We start from the raw sequence: 27,722 nt of genomic DNA on the forward strand, positions 1-27,722 counted from the left end.
TAGAGTGAAGAAGGAAAGGTTGCTGAAGGTCAAGGAGGCTACTGCTGTCCTCAGATGGGGCAGCCCCTCTCTTCCCCACCTGGTCATGTAGGTCCTGTGGCCAAGTATACTCTCACCAGGTAAGCGGACTGTGCTCGTCACCACTTTAAGGCTTTGACCAATCCCAAAGCTGGCATGCTCTCCATGAGATATTTCTTAGGTATGGAAATGTTTTATCTGCCAAATTAGATTTGCAGCTGCAATCTCATTGGCCCTTCAATGTTGCTCTTTAAAAGAGAAGAATAGTTTTGAAAGGTACCCAGTATGATGTTACAGGGAAGATATTTTTTCACCCAGATTCTTTTTTTAAAAATCTAAAGTTGTATAAATATAGGAAAAAAGTTGTTTATTAGAATACATTATTTTATGAACAAGAGCTCATAGTGTCTGAATTCCCACTATTAGTTATTATTTTATAGATACCAAGCTTTAAAATAAATTCTAATATATTCCTTTTTTGTTAAATTTTGACAGAATTCTTTTTTTTTAATTTTTAATTAGAGGATAATTACTTTGCAATATTGTGGTGGTTTCAGCTATACATCAACACGAATTGGCCACAGTTATATATATGTTCCCTCCCTCTTGAACCCCACTCCCACCTCCCTCCCCATCCCACACTCTGGGTTGTCACAAAGCACTGACTTTGGGTTCCCTGTGGAATTTTGACAAATTCTTTATGCTTGACTTTTCAAAGGAGAAAAAAACCTTTTCTTCCTAGAGAGTAATATATAACAAAAACCTTTTCATGATCTTGAGAAATGGTAAGCATAAAATTCAAATTACAGCAGTTTTCAATGTAATAGCACTGAATAATCACCTCATTAGTAGTGATTATCTGGATATTAATAGAAGTTCTGGACCCACAGATTGTTTTTGCAAATGTTTAGTATGATTTGCAACAATGTGTATCAAAAATGCAGCTATATATTTTTTCCTTTGCTTTAGTATTGAAAGGGTGAGTCACACAAAGATATATGAGATACTGCATGATGTAAAATTTATTGACTGTCAAGAATCTTGTCTTAAGGAATTTCACTACTCTTTTTACTTCTGCAACCATTCTGATGCATTGGAAATAAGAGTGTGTGTGTGGGGTGTGTCTTTCTTCATCATTTGTTTTCTTCTTTGTATTATTACACACTGAATCAAATTACATACTTAAATGGATGCTACCCTTAGGAGAAGTACTGCATTTTGGTGGAGAGTGATTTTGTACATTATAAACGGTTAGTGGTAACTCTCTTGTTGTTGTTGAAGGGTTTTCCCATATCTGAAATTTTAATTTTTCAAATACTGAAAGGTAGAATTTCTTTCCCATCTATTTTATTGCTTGTTTTGTTTTAAAAATAAAAAAAAGTTTGTGTTACTAAACACAAATTTCTCTTTGCTAATTGCCTCAGTAGAAATAATTTGGTAGTAATGTGAGCCAACATATTGTCTACAAAAACATTTCCCCCTTTCTACAGGTAATCATTTTCAACAACTAAACCATTCAAAGATACTATTTTATGTTCAGAGATAAAAATTAAAACAAAATATACTGTTTTATTGTTTATCCTCTGCTTGTTCTTTTGCCTTGACTAATATTTTAGCACACTTCTTTATGATGTTATTACTCATTGCCTGAATTAAATAGGAAATTCACAGAAGAAAACAACTAAGAAATGAAAATATCTAGTTGTCGTATTTCTAACACATTTTAAACATTTTATTTGCTAGAAGCAAAAGCCAAGAATTAAATCTTCCTTCTTTAAAAGTTTCTTTAAAATGTTTATATGAGTCAAATTTAGTGCTTCGAAAAAGACCCAGGAATAATTACATCATGCATGAACCTTGGAGTCATCCCCACATTGGTTGAAATGAATACTTATTGTGTGGAAAGTGTTTTGGAACAAATGTGTTAGAAAGATGCATTTCAGGGAGATAGCTGGCAAAGCACTTAGCGTTATATAACCAAAGCTTCTCCTTAAATGCATCTTTATTCTGCCAATTCTATCACATAAAATTTTAAATGTCTCTTTACAGAACCAATTCATTATATCTCCCCATATACTTTTTTTTTTTTTAAGTAAACTGTCAAGAATATCAAAAGTCTCCCAAATGCCTGTTAGGGACCATCTCCAATGGTCCTTTATGTGGTTTTACTGAAAATTAGATAATGTTCTGCCAACCTTAGAAATCAATCTGATTTAAGAAATCTTTCCATGGCAGAGTAGCCTTTATTTAGAAAGGCAAAATTCTCTGAGCTCCCCTCTCACACCTTCAGCTTTCCAGTTTCTTGTGACATTTTTGGAGAAAACCTATCAAGAATAAAGTTCAACATTGGAAATCTAAATGTGGATTCTGAGTACCTTTTAGAAAAGAATTAATTCACTTCTGGAAGAGGACCTTGTCTAGGCAATTTGCAAATGCAGTCTAGTGTCATAGGCTATTTGTTTTCTTGTCCCAGTGATGCAAGAAAAATATGAAGCAATCTTGAGCCAATTCAGGAACGATGATGAAAACATGAAACTGCTTAAGTATTCTATTTAAACAAGGAAGAGATTACAATGCCAGCAGAGTCCACAGGATAAACCTTTGTGTATGCTGGATATTTAACAAACCACTTGCAAATAATTTTAGAACTTTAGGGACTGTTACATACAGACATAAATTAAGTTGAATTATAGTTCTATTGACACAGACAATTTTTCAGCATTTAAGAATTAAGACTTGGGAGGCTTGTAATGAAAACACAGGTTGCACTCTCTGAAGTGGAAAGTTACAACATCTGATCATTGATTTTCTGCCTCTTGTTGAAGAGAGACAGAAGTCTGAGGAAAGCAGGAGTTGAAACATCAGTTATCAGGAAATAAGTTTAGTTTCTCCAAGGGATGAGCACATTTACCTCCAGGTCTGGGTTTTCTTAATTCTTTTTAATGTTTAAATATTTTTAAATTAACAGATATGTACTCAAGTATGCAAGTCGTGTGGAAAAATTGAGAGGAAACCAGATAGAAAATTAATTTTCTCACAAAGAAGCAAGGGCTGTCCTCAAGAATTGATTGGACACAAGAGTTGTGTCAAGATGTGCTTTGAATTATTGGTTTTCCTGAATATTTTCTAGTCCTGTATTATTTAAAATTATTTTCCTAGAGACAAACCAACAAACATAAACCACCACAATGGAAAAGCTATCCAATCCCAAATTCTAGTTAGTCTCATTAGTTAGTTCCTTAACTCAGTATCTTGACCCCTAATGAATGCAATATTAAATAGATTTCCTTTGTAAAGCAAACTTAAATTAGGGATTGGCACTCATGGGCAGCAATATTATCTTTATTTTGATTACTGGGATGTTTTGGAAGATTCTCATATTCATTGAATAAGTATAGGGATCATTTCAGGGAAAATTAGTGCTTTTGATCCATAGTAATCTACATGTAGCCTTTCATGATGTTTCCTATGTTGCTACAATTTAATACCCTTCAATTACTTTAAATATTGAAGCATTGGAAAAGAGAAATGAAACTTTGATATGATCTTCCTTTTCTTTCATTATATGGGCTTCCCTGGTGGCTCAGATGGTAAAGAATCAGCCTTTAATACAGGAGACCCAGGTTTGATCTTTGGGTGGGGAAGATCCCCTGGAGAAGGGGAGACTACCCACTCCAGTATTCTTGCCTGGAAAGTTCCATTGACAGAGGAGCCTTTAAAAATTGAAGCATTTGAAAAGACAGATGAAACTTTGATATGACCTTCCTTTTCTTTCATTATATATGTAAAGATAAAGGAGACCTCTCCAGATGTTTGTTCTTGTCAAGAAAAGGAAAGTTAAGATCTCATTCAAAATGCACAATATCCTAATATTTTAAGCAGTTGGTGAGGAAAAACAATCACCTAACCAACCAGTCAAAGATACTTTGTGAAGAATTATGATTATTTACTGCCTTGAGAACATTATTCAAATAACTTCAATTCTCAAAACTAATTTCTGTAAAAAAGAAAAAATAATAGTGGAATCGACTTCATTGGATCGTTGTGAGGATTAAATGGGATAAAGCATGTAAAGTAAGTTATATTATGGTACTTGTGTTATCTGTCATGATGATGATGGTGATCATGTGGAAAAAAGTTTATCTGGACTCTATATAAGGCCCCAGTCTTCACTTCCCTTGATTGATTATTTTTTAAAGCTAATTAATGATACAACTTAAGGTTCTCTGAAATGTACTTATTTTATTTACTCTCTTATCTTCCACAATGAGTAGTCCTAGTTCTATCTATGATCAATGCTCAAATTATAAATAAAAATGTGACTTTGTGCTTATCTTTCCTTGGATTGGCTTCTTCATCCATCTACTCCACAGCCTTTCTCTGTTTTGACTTTATTATTTTAGCCATTTTTCATACCTATTTTGAAAGTTAATTCTATGACAAAGTTTAAAGAAAAAGGTTTGTTCATTACATTTTCTATATGTAAGTATGTGCACTGATTGGGCTTTAACCCACTTGGCTGCAAGAACATGTATATTCTTTGATCAGGGCCAAGTGAAAGGACTTGCAGTTATCCAGATGAAAATGCATGGCATACACAGCTCTTGGCTTACTAAATGTTGATTCTTTGGATTATTTTGTCTCTTCTCAAAGCTGATTAAGTTTAAATATTGAAAGAATAAATATTCTAAATATTTCATTAGCCTCTCACTGTGTAAATGATAGAAATGAAAAAGCTATATCCTACCTAGAGTATAGGTGGGGCAGTGGTAATTAAGGAAAGTAATTCAATGAAAATGTACTCTGGGGCACTTCCTTGCTGGTCTAGTGACTAAGACTTTGCACTCTCCATGCAGGGAACCTAGGTTTGATCTCTGATCAGGAGACTAGATCCCACATGCCGAAACTAAGAGTTCACCTGCTACAGTGAAGATTGAAGATCCCGCATGTTACAACTAAGTCCTGGTGCAGCCAAATAAATAAGCAAATATTTTTAAAAATTAGAAAAATTGCTTTTTAAAACCAAATGATGTGCTTCACTACGTGTATTGTACAATATCACAGTAGAGTATGAAAACTTTTTAAAATTCTAAATCCCAATATGTGGTTAAAACCAAATGCCCAATTTCTCTTGCTCGCTCTTTCCTGCTCTCTAACACTTGCCATGTACAGCAGTACCGAGGACTAAGAAAGAAACATCAGGGAGAAACTAGCCTGTGTACTCGCCAAAGGTTGTTCAACCAAACATCAGTGGTTTACTAATAGCAACAACAACTGCAGGATAATATTTACTGGATGTTTTCTGCGAGCAAAACCTGTGAAGGGTTAAGGAAACAGAAATTTACTTTTTACAATAGTTCGCTGATATCATCTCCATTTATATATTAGGTTACTAAAGGGTACATGCTCAGTTGTGTCTGACTCTTTGCGACCCCCTGGACTGCAGCCCGTCAGGTGCCTCCGTCCATGGGACCCTTCAGGGAAGAATACTGGAGTGGATTGCCATTTCCTTCTCCAGGGGATTCTTTCTGACCCGGATCAAACCTGCGTCTCCTGTGTCGGCAGGCAGATTCTTTACCACCGAGCCACCTGGGAAGCCCAACTAAGCCATAGAGAGATTAAATAATTTGTCCAAGTTCACACAAATTGTATATTGATTTGAACCTGGGCTCAAATCCAGCCCACAAGAAGCAGCCTGTCTAGTAATTGAGATTAATATGAACATAAAAAGATACCACAAAAGGCCCAGTGGGATTTTGCTTAGTAGTGTCCCTATTGTTTGAAATACCTCTATCTGGGTCACTTAAGAAATACTAATTACTAACAAAGCTAGTGGAGGTGATGAAATGCCTGCTAGCTACTTAAAATTCTAAAAGATGATGCTGTTAAAGTGCTGCACTCAATATATCAGCAAACTTGTCAAACAAGGCAGTGGCCCATGACTGGAAAAATTAGTTTTTATTCCAATCCCAAAGAAGGGCAGTGCCAAAGAAAGTTCAGACTATCAGACAATTACACTCATTTCGCATGCTAGTAAGGTTATGCTGAAAATCTTTCAAGCTAGGCTTCAGGAGTACGTGAACTGAGAACTTCCAGATGTACAAGTTGCGTTTGGAAAAGGCAGAGGAACCAGAGATCAAATTGCCAACATACATTTATTGGATCATAGAGAAAGCAAAGGAGTTCCAGATCAACATCTACTTCTGCTTCATTGATTATGCTAAAGCCTTTGACTGTGTGGATCACAACAAACTGGAAAATTGTTAAAGAGATGGGAATACAAGACCACCTCACTAGTCTCCTGAAAAACCTGCATGCAGGTCAAGAAGCAACAGTTAGAACCTGACAAGGAACAACTGACTGGTTCAAAATTGGGAAAGGAGTATGACAAGGCTGTATATTGTTACCTTGTTTATTTAACCTCTATGCAGAGCGCAAGTGTTAAGTTGCTTCAGTTCTGTCCTACTCTTTCCAACCCTATGGACGGTAGCCCACAAGGCTCCTCTGTCCATGGGATTTCCCATGCCCTCCTCTCGGGATCTTCCCAACCCAGGGATTGAGCCCGTGTATATGCAGAGTACATCATGTGAAATGCCAGGCTGGATGAATCACAAGCTGGAACAAGACTGCCAGGAGAAATATCAACAACCACAGATATGCAGATGATACCACTCAAATAGCAGAAAGTGAAGAGGAACTAAAGACCCTCTTGATTAAGGTAAAAGAGGTGAGTGAAAAAGCTGGCTTAAAACTCAACATTCAAAAAACTAAGATCATAGCATCTGGTTCCATCACTTTATGGCAAATAGAAGGGGAAAAAGTAGAAGTATTGACATATTTTATTTTCTTGGGCTCCAAAATACTGCAGTCGGTGACTGCAGCCAAGTAATGAAAAGACGCTTGCTCCTTGGAAGAAAAGCTATGACAAACCTAGACAGCATATTAAGAAGCAGAGATGTCACTTTGCTGACAAAGGTCCATCTAGTCAAAGCTATGGTTTTTCCAGTAGTCATGTATGGATGTGAGAGTTAGACCACAAAGAAAGCTGAGCACCGAAGAATTGATGCTTTTGAACTGTGGTGTTGGAGAAGACTCTTAGTCCTTTGGACTGCAAGGAGATGAAACCAGTCAATCCTAAAGGAAATCAGCCCTGAATATTCATTGGAAGGACTGATCCTGAAGCTGAAGCTCTAATACTTTGGCCACCTGATGAGAAGACCTGATTCATTGGAAAAGACCCTGATGGTGGGAAAGATTAAAGGCGGAAGGGGGCAGCAGAGGATGAGATGGTTAAATAGCATAACCAACTCCATGAACATGAGTTTGAACAAATTCCTGGAGACAGTGAAGGACAGGGAAGCCTGGCATGCTGCAGTCCATGGGGTCACAGAGAATCAGACGTGACTCAGTGACTGAACACTAACTATACGAATAATTTTTTTCTTCTTTCCTCAATGCAAATATGCATTAAATAAGGCTATAGAAAATAATCAGTGAGAAATATCATATATTTAGCAAATATCTGTGAATTCTATTTGGAAATTAACGATGCCTTGTACTGAAATCTCACTGTGGAGAGGCATTATGGCCGAGTAGTTCAGAGCAGGATCTTAAGTCAGTCAGTCACTTATTAGCTCGAGTAAGTTACTTAACCTTTATAGGTATCAGTTTTCAATCTGAAAAATGGATATAATAATAGTACCTACTCACAGAATTGTTATAGATAAATGAGGTGGTAAGACCTAGAAAAAAGCACAGTGGTTGACACATAATAAATACTTAAAAATTAGTTGTTGTTATTGTATTATCATCATTATATCTAAGTAATTTACAGGACAAGAGTCTTGCTTTTCTTAGTGTTTCTTTCCAAGTTTTCAGAAACCATAGTGGATGTTGTCTTCAGTGTTTGGGGCATGGGCATCCTAGTGACATTCTTTTGCTTTTCTGTGGCTCATTTCCTTTCCTGGTTAACATCACTTTTCTTCCTCTTTGCCACTGACCTATCCTCTCCTACTTTCTGGGGAAAAAACAGCCCAACAATAATGACAACAACTTCTCTCTGCTGCAGGTTGTTGCCCAGAGTCCAGCAGCACCAGACTGTCCTATCGGTAGCTTTGGAATTCTCCCTGTCCTGTCTCCTCGGATTCCCTGAATTTCACACAGTGATAAGAGCAGTGCCCGAGGCAAAGCACATAACGTGTGCAATAAGTTAGAAAAGGGAGAAGTTATTTCCAGGTGGGAATTTTAAGAAAGCCTTCGTCGGGGGATAGATCTGAGCAAAACTAGAAGAGCATTGTGGAAAGTGGACAGACAATCTCATTGATTGTGCTACAAGTTTCCTAAAAAACTTTGGAAAAATGATCATGTTATTCCATACAGAAACTGTACAACTTATAGTCCTATCAACTTGGAATAAGTTAAGTCCTTGCTAGTTGACTCCTGGCAAACTGTTTAATGTTAATAGCTGTTACTATTAAATTTAATTGATTACTAAGCGAAGAGTTGACTCATTGGAAAAGACTCTGATGCTGGGAGGGATTGGGGGCAGGAGAAGAAGGGGACGACAGAGGATGAGATGGCTGGATGGCATCACTGACTCGATGGAAGTGAGTCTGGGTGAACTCAGGGAGCTGGTGATGGACAGGGAGGCCTGGCGTGCTGAGATTCCTGGGGTCGCAAAGAGTCGGACACGACTGAGCGACTGAACCGAACTGAATGTTTCTATACAATTAATACCTATACTATAAATAACATTGTTATTCCACTTTCCAATCACAAAAGGATCTTATGTAACAACTTGTTTGATTTTTAAATAATTCCATGGAAAACTTATGCAGCTAAGCATCATTTTGCCATTTTATAATGAGGAAACAGAAGGCTACTGATTTAAAAAAAAAAATTTGGCTATGGAATGGCAGATCTAGGACATAAATTCAGATATTCTGATTTTATCCTTGTTTTTTTATTACTATCCTTTCTGTGAAAAATGTGAACATTCATAAGAAGAGTCTGGAGTTCTACCAGATTGATTCAACAAGCATGTGGAGCCCTACAGTAATTCAGACACTGTACTAGACATGGGAGCTAAAGCAGTGACCAAAAAAGATATTTCTATGGTACTTAAGCTTGTGAACTACTTGGAGGAGAAAATAAATAAAAAGCAAATTAATACTTAGGGTTTTTATAGACTGTGGTAAATGCTATCTATGAAGGAAATAAACAACATGGTAAGATACTAAGGAGCTAGAGGAGGCCTTTTATGGTAGGATGATTAGGTGATCTGGTGACATTGACCAGTTAAAAGATGGGAATACATTGCCATTTAAAAGACAAGTAGACACAGATTCCAGGCCAAACTGAAACTAGAAAGACTTGAATATAAGCAAAGACTTGTTATCAGAGAACAGATAGTAAGCTACTCTGGATGGATTTGTGGGCAGTGAAGGAAGAGAGTGGTGGGAAGCTGGAGAGGAAACAGCCACATTAAAGAGTAGCTATAGCTGGTACATTTTGGAGGGTCAGTCTAGCGCATGAATGCTTCCTTCACTGCATCCCGGATTCTGTGCACAAGGACAGACTCCTGGCCGCCACATCTGTGCATGAGTCTACTTGTCTGGCCACAGTTGATCAGACCATTCATTCATGCAGTAAACATTTATTGAACATTGGCTATGTGTTATAAGTAATCAAAACACACCCAGTTACTGCCCTTGTGGAGTGTTGCAGTTCAGTGTGAGTGTGTCAAGACCCAAGCAGGGTCAATTAGAGTTTCTTACCCAGGAGCTTGGAACTGGAACTAGAGACGGATTCAGTTTCTGTATGACTAGAGCCATAACATGCAAACTGGGAACTGCTGACAATCAAATTCTGCCACATTAACTAGGGAGTCCAAAGAGAAGAATGAAGCACACAAAAAGAAAAAATATTCTCATGATTACTAATAGGTTTACATTTATGGGTTTTAGTCCTTCCAGAAGCTGGGTTGCATTCACCCACTTGTTCTTTGAGAAGCCCTACAAAACTAAAATAATATTCATCTTCCTAATATGTTCTGAGCTATTTTGTTGTTGATGCTGCTTGCAATAATATGAATTTAATTCATATTCTAGACTGGATAACTAAGGTAGCACAGACTCAGGGGAAGAAACAGGCTCCAGGTTTGGGGTTGAGAGTTGGGTGAAATTTATAATGTTAGAGAGTGAAAGAAATCTCTTCATATGGTTCATACAAACTCAGAACCTCAAGTGGAGGGAAACAATATTTCAAGAAATGAAGTACTCCATTGATGATGATTATATTAATGGTACTGAATATAATGAGAGGGTGACTTACATCTGCTAGATTGGGACTAAATGTAGTGAACCCTTTTGAAACACCTGCCAGGCTCCAAATCACCTCCCTATTTGTACTCAAAAACTCTTCACAAGGTGGGGAGATTCTACAGAGAAATATTTGAACTCCTGCATTCATACTTGATAGGTTTTACACTCATTAAACAGATACTTATTGAACACTTACCATAATAGAGTGGTGACTCAAACAGAACACTGTTTTTGTTCTCATGGAGTGGGTATCTGATTCAAGATCCTGTGCTTGATGTCTCAGTGTAGATTCACTCTAATCTTCCTTATAATCCTTAGAAGTATTGTTATTATATTTATTTTACAGAAAAGGGAACTGAATCCAGTTTCTTCCCCTTAGGATCCAAGGGAGTTAAGTCACTAATGATTGCAAAGCAAATAAGAGACAATGGCAGAATGCAGAACTCAGGTCTATTCTAAACCTACGCCCTTCCCATGTACATCACTCAAGCTTCTCAAGCAGGAAACAGAAGCACATAGCTGTGGTCCGCGGGACAGGAAGGCACAATTACTGCTGCTGCTGGGAGGAGAGGAAGCTTTGCCCTGGATTCCTTCATGAAGCACTGGCTTCCCAAAGTCAGCTCAACTGACCTCTCCATGTGTGGGAGAGGCTAAAGCCTAACCATCTCCATGACTATACCTGTCAGCAGTAGCAAACTAATGAGCCTAAAAATGGCTTCCTCCTCACTTCTGCCTTCCGCCGTTTTGTGTAAGTTCAACTTATTGTCAGCGCCTAATTTGTACTCAGGGTCCTAACTGCAAAAGACTGAGTAAATGTATTGATGCCTTTCCGGTTTCTAGCGTATACGTGATGACATCCCAGGAGGAGGGGATACACCCTGAGCAGGCCAGCCCTTCGTGTTTGCCAGTCCATTACCTCATGGTACCTTTTGTACTCCATGCTTGAATGTTCACTCGGAAAGGTGATACTTCATATGGGTAAGTCTGGACAAGTAGCAAGTTTGTCTGCGGTCTTTTGGGGTTTGGGTTACTGACATTTTTTTTCACATAATTAATTGCCTGCAACATTTAAATGTAAGGTGGACTTCACCATCAGATACCTATAAGCAGAGTGGAGAAAGGACTGAAGTACCTCAGAGTCAGAAACCCGAAGTTTGTGTGTATGTTTTTTCCCTCCAGGCTCCCAATAACCATGTGTCACCTACAACAAGATATCTAACCTCTCTGGGTTTTTCAGTGTTTTTTCCACTATAACAAGAATAATGGTTCTCGTCATTTCCCTGCCTCTAGGGGTGTTGTCAGAATTAATGAGACACCAGGGTGAAAGCTTTCCACTTACTTTTTTCCCTTAGAGAATGCAGAAATGTAAATAAAAGTAATATCTCTATTTTGTGAACACTTTTTTTTTCCTTCTGCATGTCTTAATAACATTCAGAAAAGATTTTTTTGAAGCAGCAGCAATTACCGTAGGAGTTACATATAATAAAGGAACTGTATCTGCCAGGAAAAACAAAGGAGGAACCAAAAGCTTGAGTCAGAAAAATCTGCTCCTGGCTTACTCTTTAATGGAATACCAGTAGGAGGGCTGGGGTAATCACAAGTAAAATATTGCTGTAGAGAGAGCATACGAAAGTAGGAGGACAAGCCACTAATTGAAGTTGCCATCCTAAAAGTAAAAAGAGAAAAGAGATGCTGACGCTGACCTGTTGCCAAGATGTTCCTAGTCATACTGGAGAGAAAAGATGAGAGTTGGAGGTAAAAATGTTTGTGGATTATGGTTGAACCAGTCAAAGCAATCAGAAGAGTCTCACTGCCCAATATATCCGGCTAAGAGTTAAACTTTGATGAGATAAAGATGTTCTCAGCAGTATCTTTGATTAATTAGCCATGAATTGTCTGTTAACACAGGCAACACATACTATATCAATTCTGTCACTTTCATGGAATACAATTCTCTGGTTTTGATTGATGTAATGATGTCAGAAATCCACATCTAAAAAGATTTATTGTCCATCTGTAGGTGATGAATTTCTAAATAAAGCCATTCTCAGGGATAGAAAATAGTCTACTTCTCTTGTAGGTCATGAGTCCAGGCACAACTTAGCTGGGTCCTCTGCCTGGTGTCTTAGAGTACTGCAATCAAGGTGTTGGCTGGGATGCATTCTTATCTGGAGGTCTGAGTGCTAAAGAATCTACTTCCCAGGTTACTCAGAATGTTGGCCAAATTTCTTTGTGGTTGTAAGGTTGAGGGTCAGAGACTTTCTGACTGTGAGCTAGAGACTTCCCTAATTCCTAGAGGTAACTGTCATCTCCTAGAGGCTGCCTGCAGCCTCAAAAGCCATTTGAGCTTTTCTAGCCTGACTACGACTGAAGCGATTTAGCAGCAGCAGCAGCCTGACTCCCTATTTTATTAGACTAGCAAAGACTAGAGTGATATTGCATCATCTTTGTTATACTCCATTGGTTGAAAGTAAGTCACACAAAAGAGAAATGTATACAAAGATGTGAGCATCAGGAGCCATCTTAAAATCAGTCTGTCTCTTTTGGTAAAGAAAAACCACTCTGAGGCCGTTGTGACTTTGAAAATTTCCAGGATGATAGAAAGAATCTGATCTAATCCCTGCAGATTATGTTGCTTTGATTGGACTATGCTTGAGTAATTTCTTCATTCACGGGTTGAATGGGGAAGGAAACCTACACATACTATATGGATAGAAAGTAAAGAGGGATAGGATAGGGTTAGGTGGGAGATTGAGGATGCGTCCCAAGGAAAATCTGTATTATTGATACTATGCAGGAAACCAATGTTCATATTATGTTATTTATAGGACCTGTGTGTGTGTGTATATACACTGTCCTGTGCTGTGCTTAGTAATGTCCGACTCTTTGCAACCCCATGGACTGTAGCCCACCAGCACCATGGGCTGTCTGTGGGGATTCTCCAGGCAAGAGTCCTGGAGTGGGTTGCTATGCCTTTCTCCAGGGATATTCCCAACCCAGGGATTGAATCTAGGTCTCCCGCATTGCAGGCAGATTCTTTACCATCTGGACCACCAGGGAAACCCAAGAATACTGGATTGGGTAGCCTATCCCTTCTCCAGGGGATCTTCCCAACCCAGGAATCAAACCAAGGTCTCCTGCATGGCAGGCAGATTCTTTACCAGCTGAGCTACCAGGGCAGCCCATATACACACTATATAATGTATTTATATATAAACATATATTCATTTATGTTCAATAACTGCATTATCATATATGAAGTAAAGTCCACACATAATTATGATACATCTGTATTTATCAATTGTACTCACCTCACACTTTAGGAAAGTAATGCTCAAAATTCTCCAAGCCAGGCTTTAATAGTACATGAACCATGAACTTCCAAATGTTCAAGCTGGATTTAGAAAAGGCAGAGGAACCAGAGATCAAAATGCCAACATCTGTTGGATCATTGAAAAAGCAAAATAATACCAGAAAAACATTTACTTCTGCTTTATTGATTATGCCAAAGCTTTTGACTGTATAGATCTCAATAAACTGTGGAAAATTCTTCAAGAGATGGGCATACCAGACCACCTGACCTGACTCCTGAGAAATTTGTATGCGGGTCAAGAAGCAACAGTTAGAACCGACATGGAACAACAGACTGGTTCCAAATAGGAAAAGGAGTACGCCAAGGCTATATATTGTCATCCCGCTTATTTAACTTATATGCAGAGTATATCATGTGAAATGCCAGGCTGGATGAAACACAAGCTGGTATCAAGATTTCTGGGAGAAATACCAATAACCTCAGATATGCAGATGATGCCATTCTTATGGCAGAAAGCAAAGAAGAACTAAAAAGCCTCTTGATGCAAGTGAAAGAGGAGTGAAAAAGTTGGCTTAAAACCCAGCATTCAAAAAACTAAGATCATGGCATAGGATCCCAACACTTCATGGCAAATAGATGGGGAAACAATGGAAACAGTGAGAGACTTTAGTTTTTTGGGCTCCAAAATCACTGCAGATGGTTGCTTGCAGCCATGCAATTAAAAGATGCTTGCTCCTTGGAAGAAAAGCTTTGACCAACCTAGACAGCATATTAAAAAGCAGAGACTTTGCCAACAAAGGTCCATCTAGTCAAAGCTATGGTTTTTCCAGTAGTCATGTATGGATGTGAGAGGTGGACTATAAAGAAAGTTGAGCATCGAAGAATTGATGTTTGTGAACTGTGGTGTTGGAGAAGACTCTTTAGAGTCCCTTGGACTGCAATGAGATCCAACCAGTCCATTCTAAAGGAAATCAGTCTCCAATACTTTGGCCACCTGATATGAAGAACTGACTCATTTGAAAGTCAGTTTGATGCTGGGAAAGATTGAAGGTAGGAGAGGAAGGGGACAACAGAGAATGAGATGGTTGGATGGGATCACTGACTAGATGGAGATGAGTTTGAGTAAGCTTTGGGAATTGGTGATGGACAGGGAAGCTTGGCATGCTACAGTCCATGAGGTTGCAAAGAGTTGGACATGACTGAGCCACTGAACTAAACTGTTTTTAATATTATATTACATATACAATATAGTATGTTTATTACATAAACAAATAGCATGTAATATGCATCATAAAATCTCTACATTATATACAATTATACACAAATACACACACCCAATATTTGACATAATTGGCCTATATCAATTTTAAATAAGAAAAAGTAAGCATTAAAAAATTGTGACATCAATCAGTATTTTATAATCTTAGCTAAGGATGTATAAATTTTAAAAGAGTAAGAATAAACATGCATTTAGATGAAAACTTTATGTTTTCAGGCCTTGACAAATACTAAGAAAGCATGAGTTTCCAAAATTAGATCAATTATCCTTTATGCACCTAAGTAAATGATATATGAATCGAAACACTTAAATGTAATACTGGCTTAACAATGTTTCAAGTAAGCACACTGAGCATAATTTAGTGGCTCTTTGGAGCTATTTTCTTATCTTAATTTTTTGCATGTTTTTGAGAATGGAAAATAACAAACTTGAAAAGTCTGTTATATTTTATAATATGAATTTGAGAGAAAACTGTTTTCATTCATCACTTTTAAAATCAAGTCATTTAAAAAGAGACAAACCGAGGGGCTCCCTGGTGGCTCAGTGGTAAAGAATCTGTCTGCCCATTCAGGAGACGTGGGTCTGATTCCTGATCTGGGGAAATCCTACATGTGGTGGAGCAACTAAGCCTGTGCCCCACAACCGTTGAGGCTGTCGTCTCGAGTCCAGGACCTATAGCTATTGAGTCCGGTGTGCCCTAGAGACTGAGCTCAGCAATAAGAGGGCAGCCCCCACTCTCCACAACTAGAGAAAAGCCCGTACAGCAATGAAGACCCAGCACAACCACAAATAAAAAAGAAAGAAAGACAAAAAAGAAACAAATGAGAATTAAACCCATGGTTTCAAATCATAGCATGGAAGGAAACTTCTGAGATGGTCAGAGAAGCATTGACTGAATCTTGAAGAACAACCATTTTCACAGAGCAGTGACATTAGTGTGGAGAGGGGGCAGGAAGAATCCTGATAGCATGCTTTCTGTCCTCTCAGTGTTTTTTTCCCCTTTTTTAAATTAATTAATTAATTAATTTTACTTTACAATATTGTATTGGTTTTGCCATACATTGACATGAATCCGCCATGGGTGTACATGTGTTCCCCATCCTGAACTCCCCTCCCACCTTCCTCTGGGTCATCCCAGCGCACCAGCCCTGAGCACCCTGTATCATGCATCAAACCTGGACTGGCAATTCGTTTCACATATGATATTCTACATGTTTCACTGCAATTCTCCCATATCATCCCACCCTCGCCCTCTCCCACAGAGTCCAAAAGACTGTTCAATACATCTATGTCTCTTTTGCTGTCTCGCATACAGGGTTATCATTACCTTCTTTCTAAATTCCATATATATGTGTTAATATACTGTATTGGTGTTTTTCTTTCTGGCTTACTTCACTCTGTATAATAGGCTCCAGTTTCATCCACCTCATTAGAACTGATTCGCATGTATTCTTTTTAATGGCTGAGTAATATTCCATTGTGTATATGTACCACAGCTTTCTTATCCATTCATCTGTTGACGGACATCTAGGTTGCTTCCATGTCCTGGCTATGCCTATGCAAATTTTCTGGCAATTGTTATACCAGTCCCAATAAGAATTCCTGTTTTCCCTTCCCTATTCCCTTTCTCTCTTTCCCAAATTGCAAAATTGTTTAAAGTAGACTGAATATAGAAGTTTGAGTTAAAGATGATAAACAGGATTGTGGAGAAGGAGGGAAAGTGCAACATTCTACTTTATTTCTTTCTCCATCTCAACTTAAGCAGAAAAAAAAAAAATAAACCACAAAGACAAAACAACTAAAACAAAACATTTCATTAAGAAGAGCTTATGGAAAGATGCCTGTACTGCATGGCTAATGTGAACGATACAACTGAAAGCTGCTTTATAAGAGCAGAGTAATTGCTTTTGAGTCCCTTTCTCTCCTTAACAAGTATAAATACTTATTTTGAGATTCTAAAAGATCTAGCCTGGCTTTAAGCCCTTTGTCAAGGAAAGAAAAAAAAAAAAAACAAACAGTCTGGTTAGCTGGGCTTCAAGGTCAAAGGAGGTATGCCTGGCTTCCATAAAAGAGTTCATATAAACAACTCCTTTAAAAATTACTCCTGTTCAAACAATTCACACATCATTTGATTAAGTGCTTCAAATAACAAAAAATGGAACGGAATCAGCTTCTTTGATATTATCAATGTTCTATGACTTCAACTATTCAAACTGGCTGCAAGAAATACTTAGATAAATGAGTAAATAATTTTTAAAAAGAACCTCTTGAGATAGTTCAAAAATGAGTTTTGGAACAGAACCTAGGTGTGGTGGTTGGGAGTAACCTGTGTTGGCTGACCCTAGCTTCTTACGGAACACTCGGCTTACCCAAACTTGGAATGGTCTGCATTTAGGCACCGCGTGCTCAGTTCTTTCTGCCAGGACGCTGCTGGTGTTGCTCTCCCTCACTGCACTCTATGCTGGTGGCCTCCAGGTGGTCGAGTGCTTCTATTTAGTTAAAATGTGTCTGTTTTATGGTGCCTGACTAAGTAGGCTGTTTAATGAAGTATTATGACTACACCAAAGTTGTAGTTGAGGAAAACTCAAACAAAACTATGAGAAAGTATATAATATACTGGTGGTCCTATTAGTTAACTTAAGCATACATGGATAGCTAATTACCTCTTCTTGACTAACTTGTAGTCTCTTCACATTAATATCATTTATTTTTCATACTACATACATTCAACCAATATTTGTTGAATGCCTACTATGTGTCAGATACCATTCCAGGTGCCTGAGACACAGTGATAGGTGAACTGGACCCAGTCCGGTCTGTTCCTCAGGAAACACAGCCTGAGTTGGAGAGAGGCATACAGTAATCCAACAGTCAGACACAAATGTAAAAATCACAATTCCACAAATACTACAAAGGAAAGGTGCAGAGGGAGACTTTTCAGGTCGCTGAAAAATAACTGCCGAGATTGTGGGTTTTCTTCTGACTATAGCCGGGCAGTAAGTTTTCACCATCTTGATTCTTCTTGTGCCCGTTCCTGACCTGTTTCACCCCCCACTACTTTTCCCAGACTCTACCCACACTTGGAAGACTCTGGCTTCTCCACCCCTTCCTCTCTAGTCTGAGGTGCCTCTCAGCTTTCTCAGTCAGAATTCCTCCCCTCTCACAGCCTCTGAATCATCTTGTGTCTAGGAGCAGAAAAACTCAGCCTTCAACTTGACTTTTAAATCTTTCTGTCTCAAACAGTGCACAGTGGCCTTTTTCTTTGGGTCTTGGCTCGCAGGGGCTGTGGGTTAGGGGAAATGCCCTCAGGATACTATTTAGAAAGAGAGGAAGAAAAAAATATTCAAAATATACACAAGTAAATACCTTAAAGGATACTCTAGCCATATTAGTAAAGCAAATAGGTAGACATCTGGTTCAGAAAGAGGGAAAGTGAGTGAAGTTTAGGTACAAAGATAGAGTTCAAAGCAATCAGAGATGAGCCAGTTCATGGGAGTGCAAAGTCAGGATGGTAACAAGATGGATCCTTAGTTCCATAACTACATGAATATATGAAGTTCTAATATGCCTCCTAAATATTCTAATGGTTTTCTGTGTCAGGAACAAATCCTATTAGACTCCCTTTGATAAAGTAGGAAGAGCAGGTGACTGAGGGTGTTTAGGAGATGAGGGAGAATGAGGATCAGCCAAAACTCCTAATAAAGACTTTTAAAGATCATTTGGTCCCGATAGTATCTAAAGCTTTTGAAATAATTATCCTTTAATGCTGGATTAAAAGTAAACCCCTTTCTCAGAACACTTTGGGAAAGAGAAGGCATGATAACTGTATTCAAATAATTAAAGGATTGTAGTAGTATTCAGAAACATCAGGGCAATTGTTCAAGACTCTAGAGGACAGAGGTAGAATTTTGTTCAACAGAGAATGTTTTGACAGTGGAAGGTGTTTGAAACTAGAAGTTGTTACCATGTTAGGCACCTCGTGTCAAGGTTCAGAGGCTGCCTGGCCTGATCAGTGGTGAGCAGAAATTCACGCAGCAGCCAGAGGTTTGAAACGAACTCTCAGCTTTCGTCCCACTCCACGACTTCTAGTGTGGACATTCCCAATCAAAAAAATCTTAAGAGGACAATGGTTTTAAAATGTTTTTTAAAGCACACCTTTAAACCATTTAAGAAGAAGTAACACAGCTAAATACTCTTGCCTGGAAAATCCCATGGATGGAGGAGCCTGGTAGGCTGCAGTCCATTGGGTTGCTAAGAGTCAGACATGACTAAGCGACTTCACTTTCACTTCTCACTTTCATGCATTGGAGAAGGAAATGGCAACCCACTCCAGTGTTCTTGCCTGGAGAATCCCAGGGACGGGGGAGCCTGGTGGGCGGCCGTCTATGGGGTCGCACAGGGTTGGACACGACTGAAGCGACTTAGCAGTGGCAGCAGCAGCAACACAGCTAAAAATGACTCATTTTGAATTTTAAGTTTCTATAGTGAATTTTTCTGACTTTATATTGTACATATGAGGCTGGTATGCCTTAGGAAAGGAATTGAGGGTTGAATAAAAAAAAGTAGGAAACTATTTATTTTTAACATATAATGTTCTAAATGATGTTTTGTTTTGCTGAAATTGCATAAATTTAGTTCTCAACTCTGTTATAAGCCATAAATTCAACTTACCATTTCACACAACACAGACATCATGTGTTTTGGCAGGAAGCATGGTTATAGTAGGTAATGTAGAAAAATTTGGAAATGATTGCCTCTCTTTCTCTCCAATGTTGACTGTTAAAGATCCAGGAAATACTCTCTAATTAAGATAGACTCTCCAAAATAAATCCCTTTCTGCTTGAGTTGTAGCTTCTGGAAGATAAATAATTGAACATAGTCACTGATGACTAATATATAATACTATATATATATGAGGTATATCATAAAATGACAATTCAAGCTTTATAAACTGTTCATTTCTATGATTTATATATCTTTCTGAAGGTATGCTCGATGCCTGAATTTCTCTTTCATGCTCATTCAAGCAGTGTTTGATTTCCTACTATATGCAAAGCATTATTTTAGATACTCTAAAAAATATGAAGATGTATAAAAGATGTATAAATAAAGGTATTTTCCTTTCTAGTGGTTACAGTGTTACAGTAGAAAATAAGACAAACACACAGAACTGGAACTTAAGGTAGTATCTGATAAGCACATTAATAGTAGTGTGAACCAAATATTCTGGAAATTAGAAGAGGATATGCAGATGACACCACCCTTATGGCACAAAGTGAAGAGGAACTAAAAATCCTCTTGATGAAAGTGAAAGAGGAGAGTGAAAAAGTTGGCTTAAAGCTCAACAACTAAGATCATGGCATATGGTCCCATCACTTCATGGGAAATAGATGGGGAAACAGTGGTAACAGTGTCAGACTTTTTTTGGGGGGCTCCAAAATCACTGCAGATGGTGATTGCAGCCATGATATTAAAAGACGCTTACTCCTTAGAAGGAAAGTTATGACCAACCTAGACAGCATATTCAAAAGCAGAGACATTACTTTGCCAACAAAGGTCCATCTAGTCAAGGCTATGGTTTTTCCAGTGGTCATGTATGGATGTGAGAGTTGGACTGTGAAGAAAGCTGAGTGCCGAAGAATTGATGCTTTTGAACTGTGGTGTTGGAGAAGACTCTTGAGAGTCCCTTGGACTGCAAGGAGGTCCAACCGGTCCATCCTAAAGGAGATCAGTCCTGGGTGTTCATTGGAAGGACTGATGCTAAAGCTGAAACTCCAATACTTTGGCCACTTCATGCTAAGAATTGACTCATTGGAAAAGTCCCTGATGCTAGGAGGGATTGGGGGCAGGAGGAGAAGGGGATGACAGAGGATGAGATGGCTGGATGGCATCACCAACTCAATGGACATGAGTTTGGGTAAACTCCGGGAGTTGGTGATGGACAGGGAGGCCTGGCGTGCTGCGATTCATGGGGTTGCAAAGAGTCGGACGTGACGGAGCAACTGAATTGAACTGAACTGAACTGACCTGAAGACATCTTAAAGGGAAAACTCAGTTGGCCTTCATGGAGGAAAGAGCATTTGATTGGAGCTCTCAATGATGAGTAGGATTTCATAAGTAAAGATGGGTGTTAGATTTTTATGCAATGACATGAGAAAAGGCAGAGCAGAGAAATGTAAGAAGTAGCAATTAGTTCAGCTTAGTTGGATTTTTTACAAGGGAGTAATATACAATATGTCTCAGGGTAGATCTAGCATATGCTTGCAGCATCAGGTTAAGGGTTTAGATTTGAGTTTAGAGAATGAGATGACTGAAATAGTTCTTTAGGAGGCTCAGTCTGGGAACAATGTTTAGGGAGAGAGATGTGAGATGAGAGTGAAATTTGGGGAGGCTACTATGCTAGTACAAGCATGAGGAAAATGGTAGAAGAAGTGGAATGGAAGCTCTGGGTGGGAAATATATTGGGAAGAATGAATCTATAGAATTTAGTGTCTGGGGTTGGGGGCAGTGCAAGGAAGTTGGAGAAGTTTATAATGATTCTGAGGTTTTAAGACTGAACTATTAACCAAACATTAATATATTAATAGAAATAGTAAAGAGAGGATAAAATGTTGGCTTGGGTTTCTGAATCTAGATATCATGATTTTGAGATGCTGATTATGTGTCCATAAGAAAAATTTTAAAGCATAAAAATAAGGTGATCAGGCCCTGAAAGAAGACATACTAGGGCTTGAATGCTTCCTCTATCTACCATAAAATAGATAAATTGCTTTACCTTTCTGAAGTTTAGTTCCCTCTTCTGTAAAATGGGGATAGCTTTTTCACCTAGTCATAGGTTTGTATGTAGATAAAATAATTTATGCAAAATTCTTCTGGGGCTTGATATAATGTGTCTCAATAGTAGCCAGCTGTTCTTGCTCATAACCTTGTTGTTAAGAGGAAAGAGGAAATGTGGATCTAGAAGCCAGCACTAAAAATGTAGCTTTATATCGTTTTTGAAACATAACTGGTTGATGTCATTTTAATGGATGACAACAGATTATCAAACCTTGGGAAAGTAGCCACAGTTAGGAGATGGGAAAGAAGAGGATTCGTGAAAAGTATCAGAGAAAGAGTAACAGGAGATACTAGAGGGAAAATTCTTAGGAAATTCATGGAAACCTAAATAGATGCATTTTAAAAAGAAACTGGTAAACAGGGTCTGATTTTGCTAAAATCTTAAGAAGGATGTGGGTGGATAGGAGGCTATTAAATTATTTAGTTCATCAGTATCATTCAAAGGCACTTATCAGAGGAGTATCTCTGGATTTTGGCCCTTGGCAAAACTTCCTGCAAACTGTATTTAATTGGTGGCCTTACATTCAGTAGCTTTGATTATGCCTGTCATTCACCACCTCGTACCTGAAAGTCTTAATCATCTAAGTTAAGCCATATTCTAGGTTGAAAATTTCTAAAGCCTTCTACAAACCTTCCAAAGGCATAAGAGATTCTTTAACAGTAACCATCATTCTTATGTTTGGTTAAAATGAATGTAAAACTAATACTTTGTTGCTGATTGGCACTTTCTACATTTAATGCATTTTTACTTAGACTAGTCAATTTTATTCTTACAACTACCTTATTGGTAAGGTAGGGAAAGTATTATATTTCCCTATTTTATATGCAAGGAATCTGAACTTTCAAAATGAAAGAAAACGAATATATAAAAACATCTGGGGACTGAATGTAATACATAGTCAAGGATTTGCACCAAAACATACACTGATCCATTACCTTCCTTATTAACCTTCTCTTTCCTTCTTTGAAATCCTTCCCTGTATTCCCATTTAACAAGATCCTCTCTTCCTTCCAACATCATTCTTTTACTTCTTATTCTCCTCTTGATTTTGTGAGTAATCATTTCAGACCAGAGATGTGAGTCCAGGGTTTATGTTTTATTTGACGTGAAGAAGAAATGATGTGCTCTCTATACAAACCTGATTTTGGCTTTGATAAAAGAAAAGACAGAAAGAGAAAGGTGGGGAAAAAAAAAACCCTCATGATTAGGGGTTTAGCAAAAGCACTAGATAGTCTTGGTTGTCATGGAGACCACCACAGCCACTACTTTATATGCAGATAATGTGCAGGAAGGGTAGACAGGAAGATTAGCTATAGATACAGCTCTTGAATACTGAAATGGGAGCAATAAAAAAGCTTCTGGCCTCAGGAAGTAGGAAGAACTAACACAGGTCACAGCAGGAGAAGAGTCAGAACCAAAGGTTGAGGTAAAGGGTTTATCTGGGATGCCCAGACGTGCAATGCCCATGAAAAAGCTTGTGTAGTAGTCGTTAGTGCTAATTCCCAGGTATTTCTGGCTCTTTTTCTCTAAAATGCACGATAGGACTAATACTTCTGGCAGCTTTGTGTGGGGGAGAAGCCACATGACTAGTTCTGGTCAACAAGTTATAAGAAGTGGCACGTGTCATTTTCAGTGTTAACATTTAACTTCTGGTACAAGCTGAAACTCCAATACTTTGGCCACCTGATGCAAAGTGCCAACTCATTGGAAAAGACTTCGATGCTGGTTAAGATTGAGGGCAAGAGAAGAGGGGGGTGACAGCGGATCAGATGGTTGGATAGCATCACTGACTCAATGGATATGAGTTTGAGCAAACTTAGGCAGATAATGAAGGACAGGGAAGTCTGGTGTGCTGCATGGGGTTGCAAAGAGTCGAACACAACTGAACAATTGAACAAGAACAACAAGACCCCCTAGAACTCTATTTGCCTTCTAGCCCAGTGACTGACGTCATCTATTAGCTTGAATCCCTGAGTAACTGTGATGAGTGAGCTTCACAGTTGACCCTCAATGGGTGTGCAGTGTGAATAAGGAATGTGCCTTTGTTATTTAAAACCACTATAATTAATTTTTTAAATTAGTTCTATTTCTTTATTTAACCCTGTGTTACCTATCAGAATATTTGTAGCTCAGGTGGTAAAGACTCTGCCTGCAATGCAGGAGAAACTGGTTCGATCCCTGGCTTAGGAAGATCCCCTGGAGAAGGGAATGGCAATCCACTCCAGTATTCTTGCCTGGAGAATCCCGGGGATGGAGGAGCCTGGTGGGGCACAGTCTATGAGGTTGCAAAGAGTCAGACACGTCTGAGCGACTAACACTACTACTACTAATGTTACCAAGCCATCCTGGCTGATACAGCTGGTGAATGGTAGGGGAAATATGGCAGGCTGTATGTGAGAAGGTTTTCTAGTTATTTATTGCTGTGTAATAAACCACTCCCAAACTTAGTGGCATAAAATAATAAGTGTTGTATTACACTCATGGATTCCATGAGGTAGGAATTCAGAAAGGCAAAGTGGGGCTGGCCTTTCTCTGGCACATAGTGGCCGGGATGACAAGGATGGCTGGGGTTAGAATCCCCTAGGGGCTTCCTCACGCACAAACCTGGCACTTGGACAGGATGACGGAAGGACAGGTGAGGCTGGGCCTGGCCACAGAAGCACCTACCCACGTGTGACCGCTCCATGTGGCTTGGGATTTTCACAGTATGGGAGCCAGAATTTGAGAGGAAGCATCCTGAGAAGGAGCATTCCAGAAGGCCTGTGTGGAAGCTCCATGGCCTCTTTCTAAACACAGTGTCAGATCTGTGCATTCTGTTAGTTAAGAGAGAGTCGTAAGAACAACCAAGAATCCAGTGTTAGGACGTGTGAATCAGACTTCACTTTTCCATGAGAGGAGTGGCTAAGAATCTGTAGCCATTTGCAAAGTTATTGTGGAAGGGTAAAGGAAAGCTTGCACAATCATGGAAGCAAACGGATGTGCCATGTGGTCAAATTACAGTTCAGGTCATAAAAACAAGATCCCATCTCTGTACAGTTTTCTTCAGTTTATAGTACATTTTCATTTGCTTTGCATCATGTAATCTTTCCAACAATCCCATGCTGTAATGTAGGACTTTTATCTCTAGAATATAAAAAATTAAAACTGATGCTTTTTAATAACTGTGGAAAATCCTTAAAGAGATGGGAATATCAGACCACCTGACCTGCCTCTTGAGAAATCTGTATGCAGGTCAGGAAGCAACAGTTAGAACTGGACATGGAACAACAGACTGGTTCCAAATAGGAAAAGGAGTATGTCAAGGCTGTATATTGTCACCCTGATTATTTAACTTATATGCAGAGTATATCATGAGAAATGCTAGGCTGGATGAAACACAAGCTGGAATCACAAGATTCCAGATGAAACACAAGATTGCCGGGAGAAATATCAATAACCTCAGATATGCAGATGACACCACCCTTATGGCAGAAAGCGAAGAGGAACTAAAAAGCCTCTTGATGCAAGTGAAAGAGGAGAGTGAAAAAGTTGGGTTAAAACTCAACATTCAGAAAACAAAGATCATGGCATCTGGTCTGATCACTTCATGGCAAATAGATGGGAAAACAGTGGAAACAATGACAGACTTTATTTTTGGGGGCTCCAAAATCACAGCAGATGGTGACTGCAGCCATGAAATTAAAAGACCCTTGCTCCTTGGAAGAAAAGTTATGACCAACTTAGCATATTAAAAAGCAGAGACATTACTTTGCCAACAAAGGTCCATCTAGTCAAAGCTATGGTTTTTCCAATAGTCATGGATGGATGTGAGAGTTGGACTATAAAGAATTCTATATTGGCTTTGGAGCGCCAAAGAATTGATGCTTTTGAACTGTGGAGTTGGAGAAGACTCTTGAGAGTCCCTTGAACAGCAAGGAGATCCAACCCATCCATGCTAAAGGAAATCAGTCCTGAATATTCATTGGAAGGACTGATGCTGAAACTCCAATAATTTGGCCACCCAATGCAAAGAACTGACTCATTGGAGAAGACCCTGATGCTGGGAAAGATTGAAGGCAAGAGGAGAAGGAGACGACAGAGGATGAGATGGTTGGATGGCATCACCAACTCAATGGACATGAGTTTGAGTAAACCCCGGGAGTTGGTGACGGACAGGAGGCCTGGTGTGCTGCAGTGCATGGCGTCACAAAGAGTCAGACATGACTGAGCGACTGAACTGACTGACTGATAAAAGAGTAAGATAAATTCTGAGAGGAACCAGAACTAAATAAATACCATACCACTTAATGAATAGCTCTTTACGTTTGTCTTCTAATATTTCCCTACACCTTATTCTGAATTAAGCAAATAATACTGAATACTTACTAGATATGAAGCACTCTCTTAGGTGCTGTGAATATGCATAGACAAGCAAACTATCTTTGTAAGCTAGTGGAGAGGACAAAGTTAAACACAGAAAATAAAACAAAAGAGGTGACTAATAATTGCCCAGTGACAAGGACATACAGAGGGACATTTAGTTGGGACTCTGTAAGTATTTTTAAGCTGAGTTTTAAAAAATGAGAAATATTTAGATTGGTGGGAAAAGGGTGGCCAAATTGCTCCAGTGTGAACAAAATGTGAACTTAAACATTCAGAGTTCCAAAAGAATAAACAGTGGCTGGAGTATAAAGCAAAGAAAGAAGAGAGGAAATCTCACATTGCACATTAGTCAATTCACCTTAAATTGTCTCAAGGCTACCTATGATGTCTTTATTCTGAGAGCCATGCAACAGGAAAGATTAAAGTTTTCTCATGTATACATCATTTCCATCTCTGGAGCTTAACTCATCATCACTAACCTCTTCACGGCCTCATAAAGTTCTTCAAAGTCATCTTTCCATTGATGGCATCACTCTCATTGAATGCTACTCTTTTTGGTTACAAACCGCTTTTCCTTCTGACAGAGTCTTTTTTAGGCATTTACCTCCTTATATAGACTAAAGCAGGAATTAATAACAATTTAGGTGGTCTTAAAATTTTCCAGGAAAACTTATGGAAGGAATAGAAGGTGTTATTACAGGAACAGATAGGGACTTGTTAGCTAATTTTATAGAATCACTCCTACTATGATCTAACTCTAAAATAACATTGAAAAAAGTCAAGCATATTCCTTCTAGGCCAGTTTCCAAAAGGATCGTTTTTCTATTCAGCCCTTAACACCCTTCTCTAAGCTGCACCCTCTTGCCCCACCCTCTCCTCTCTCAAATGACTCAAAATCCATTACCTACTTGTCTATTTCCTGTCACCCGCCAGTAAATGCTCTTCTGATTACAACCGGGATTAAAAGCTTCGCACTTACAGAAAAATATTATCTCACCAGGATTTTGCTTTGTAACTTTTCATGACCACTAGGAGATAGTGAGCATGAAATGATTAAACAGAAATGACTTTGAACTACTGTTGTTAGGAATACTTAATGCATTACATTGAAAATATAATGGCACTGAGCACATGAATCTGTTTTCATTTTATGCTCCAACAGGAAATTACTTCCTCGCCGAAAGGCGTTTAAACCCTTGTGAAGTTCCCACAGCATGGAAAAGAATATTGGGTCCTGCAGAGACAATGAAACAATTAAAGCAGAAGACACTCATCTTGGCCCTAAGAACAAAGCATCATTCACATGGCCAGTGTGTTACAGCAGATATGACAAGCGCAGACCTTTCTGTAGAAATCAACTGATTCTGAGAAAATCAACAAAACTGCAGTATCTGACACATAATAGCAACCAAATGATTATCTATTAAGAGAAAAACCAAAACTGGAAGGCTATATTTTGGGCAAGTACATAAACATAATTAAAACCTGTTAATAAGATCCTGAAAGGTTAAAAACAGATACCGTAGCCCCAACTTAGTAGGACAGTGAACCACCGGTGACATAGAAATAGAATTCAAACCCTACACACCA

The 27,722-nt window shown here is 38.7% G+C and overlaps 1 long non-coding RNA gene across 3 annotated transcripts; it reads left to right on the forward strand.

Moving 5' to 3' along the window:
* Positions 1–27,722, forward strand: LOC129657639 (uncharacterized). Of its 3 annotated transcripts, none has more exons than XR_008716923.1 (4): positions 2–119; positions 10,687–11,088; positions 11,181–11,318; positions 27,295–27,722. It is a non-coding gene; the product is annotated as an uncharacterized LOC129657639 (long non-coding RNA). The 3 variants fall into 3 exon arrangements; XR_008716925.1 differs by having other exon boundaries at positions 10,720–11,088; XR_008716924.1 differs by lacking the exons at positions 10,687–11,088; positions 11,181–11,318; positions 27,295–27,722 and adding exons at positions 4,875–5,086; positions 8,087–8,512 and having other exon boundaries at positions 1–119.

The sequence above is a fragment of the Bubalus kerabau genome, chromosome 7 (genome assembly GCF_029407905.1).
Source record: "Bubalus kerabau isolate K-KA32 ecotype Philippines breed swamp buffalo chromosome 7, PCC_UOA_SB_1v2, whole genome shotgun sequence".
Lineage (NCBI taxonomy): Eukaryota > Metazoa > Chordata > Mammalia > Artiodactyla > Bovidae > Bubalus > Bubalus kerabau.